Raw genomic sequence first — 3,009 nt, 5'->3', positions numbered from 1 at the left:
TCAGCAGGCAGTTCCTGATGAACCAGAAGCTGATCTCCAATCTCATCCTTTCATTCCTGTGGAGCTCTCAGTTCTTCCCTCTATAGACAAGACCCTGTTGTAGGAGGCAGCAGGTCAGTACTTGAACTCCAATGGAGCAGGTGCATTGCTGGACCTCTATTTAACATCCTCAGCCTTGAAGTATTACTATGTAAGGTCCTTGCTTTGCTCCAAGCAGCCTGAGAGATACTCAACAGTCAACCACTTTGAGTTGGCATTACAGTGGCATATATTAAAATCATGGTCTCCTCGTGAATGCTCCTCTAGTCACCTAGATGGATGTTGACAGGGCAACTTTTAGCTTGTCAGAGCAGGGGCCAGCTATATACTAGCAGCCTGCTAGGAAAATAAAGGATTAAAGACAAAGCAGAGTGATGTTAAGTGCCATACAGTTTCTGGTGAGAAGAAGGTAAGTAGGAAGAATGCAGAAGAGCCAGAGGATGCTGGTCCATGGGATTGTGGGAATGCCAGTAGAGAACAGCGTGGACATGAGCATGTTGCTTGCTATCATACTACATCCCTGCTGCAAAGCATACAGGTAAAGGGATGGGTATAGGCTTAATGCAGCATTTACTGGAAACAGAGAAGTGCTTAAAGCGCTGTACATTCTTACCTCTGGGCAAGGGTATAAGGGCTTTAAGTGTGAATGCTAGAGGAGTATGGGTAAGGTATGCATGCAAATCTGAACCTATAGGTAGCTTGCAGGTTAGGCACACCCCCAGTCTGCCCTTACTTAGATGTACTCCCATGCTTAAGTAAGGATCTCCCGATTCTGGTTGACTGTCAGTATAGTTCTTTGCTGTATATGCTGTGATGCACCTTCCACTGGCCACAGATGTAAGAGGAGCAATTGCTTGTTTTAGGAAGAAAGGCATTAACTTGATCAGATTGAGCAGAAAATCCCTCTTTGGTGAGTTCCTCCTATTGTATAGCTTTCTGCTTACAACTTAAAACACTGTTTGTCTGTTCTCCATTCACCTTCTGTCCATGGTTAAGCTTTTTTTAGATTTTAGTGGTGTTTCAACACTTACCAACTTTCTTGAAGCCTCAGTTCCTGGCATGAGACTCTCTCACCTTTGGTTTATAAAAACCTGACTTCCTGTGGTGCGAAACCAGGAAACATGGCAAAATGCACCTTCCAAGTTTAGACATCACAGGGTCAATAAAAGGACCCTAAATGCACTGCTGAAGGTCCTGAAGCTTTTATAGGCTCCCACTTTCAGTGATGTCCCCTGTTTCATAACAGGGACTTCTTAAAGCTGCAGGCTGTTTCACAATAATACAGATTTGTAAGTAATGCATAAAGGGAAGCCAAGATTCATTCATTTCCTCATCTATTAGTCTTTCCTGGAGCTGTGGGCCAACTGCAACTCATCAGGATTGTTCTTTTTGCAGCTGGCTTCCTCAAGGGTTGGTACAAAAGAAAACTAATATCCACTTCCCTCTGCAGCAAGCTTTTGCATTGGGCAACCAACCAGCAAGCTTTTGAGCCAGTTTCCCTTTGCAGTCCTGGCTGTTTGGGTATGGTAGTCAAAGAGAACTAAAAGCCAGTCCTGAAAACTAGTTTGGTATGGTCATCGTAAACATACCCTGGTTAGCATGGGTCCTGATACCAGAGCAGCTGCAACCATAGAGTTCGGCACTGTGGGTCAGCACTTGCACAACTTCTCAGGTGTGCTGTGCAGCTTGGGATGCGCTCTATGCTTGCACAGCTATGTGGCTAGCAGTACCTGAGCTATCAGTGTAAAACTCTCTCCCAGAGATGCCTAGCTTACACTGAAGTTCTGCAGATCCTTAGTCCATCTTAGACATCTGCCTGCATTATGAAATCTTTGCTGACTAGGACAGGACTGGAGTTGTGGGGTAATACAGATGTGCAGTTCGAATTTGATGGGATGTAAGATTGCAACATCATTTGTTCTAGTTCCCATGGCTATTTTTGCGTTGTGGGTTCAGTTCACCAAGGCAGGAGCCACTTTTACAAAGAGGTTTATTTATTCATGCCAACAGCACCCAGACACCCACAAGACTCCTCTCTATCTCTGTCTCTGGCTCTATGTATATCTGAAAGATATATAATCCTCACAGTCCTAGTGAGACGGCTAGCTTGCACAGGCATTTGGCATGCACCGTTACAAATAAAATAAGGCATGAGTCAGTTGTACTTTTCATGCCCAGATCATCATGCATTCTTCTGTATTTTGTAGTCTGTTGTAAACCTGCTCCTTTCCCCAAGTCACTGCTATGGAGTCTAACTGCTAATTTGTGTCCCTCTATCGTGGTGTTCAGGTTATGGATGAGGACCTGGATTTTCTCTTGCTTTGGTGCAACTCATGTTCCCTCCTGAGAAGGCAAACACAAGGATGAGCTGGGTCCATTGGTTTGATTCCCTGATCTACTGCATGATCTTAGGTGGCTTACTTAGCTTCTCTCTGTCTGCCAGAAAATTGGCCATGCTACTAACCTACCTAGCAATGAAGTTTGCAAAGCAGCCTGAGACCCTCAGAGACCACATGCCCTCCTCTAATTTACCCACATCACAAAATCCCTGCAATTGGCTCACTGGAGAGTTACAGTTCTCAGCGTACAGTACTGCTGGTCAGGGTGGAGGTGGCTGATCTTCTCTGTCACAGTGGACTTTGTTGTAGAGATGGTTATGATTAGGGGCAAACCTCGCCAGCCACCTTACCAACTTTGTCTCCTTCTGCTCAGTGTAGTCTTTGAAAGTATTTTCAGAGGGTGTGTATGTGAACGTGAGGAAAGTGGAGGGCTGATTAGTACTGTGTACTGTGTATCTGGGTACTAAAGTAGAAACACTTCCATGATAGAAATCTTCAAAATAGAGATTGTTCTTATACATGCTATGGAAAGTGTAGGCAGCTGGCATCAGTTACCATGCCATCTTGTTGCTATTGAACTGCAAGGTCATGTATTTTACATGGGGAGGGCCGACCTCCATGGGACACAGGT

Source organism: Alligator sinensis, unplaced genomic scaffold (assembly GCF_000455745.1).
Source record: "Alligator sinensis unplaced genomic scaffold, ASM45574v1 scaffold857_1, whole genome shotgun sequence".
Taxonomy (NCBI): domain Eukaryota; kingdom Metazoa; phylum Chordata; order Crocodylia; family Alligatoridae; genus Alligator; species Alligator sinensis.
Note: the sequence above shows the minus strand (reverse complement) of the source record.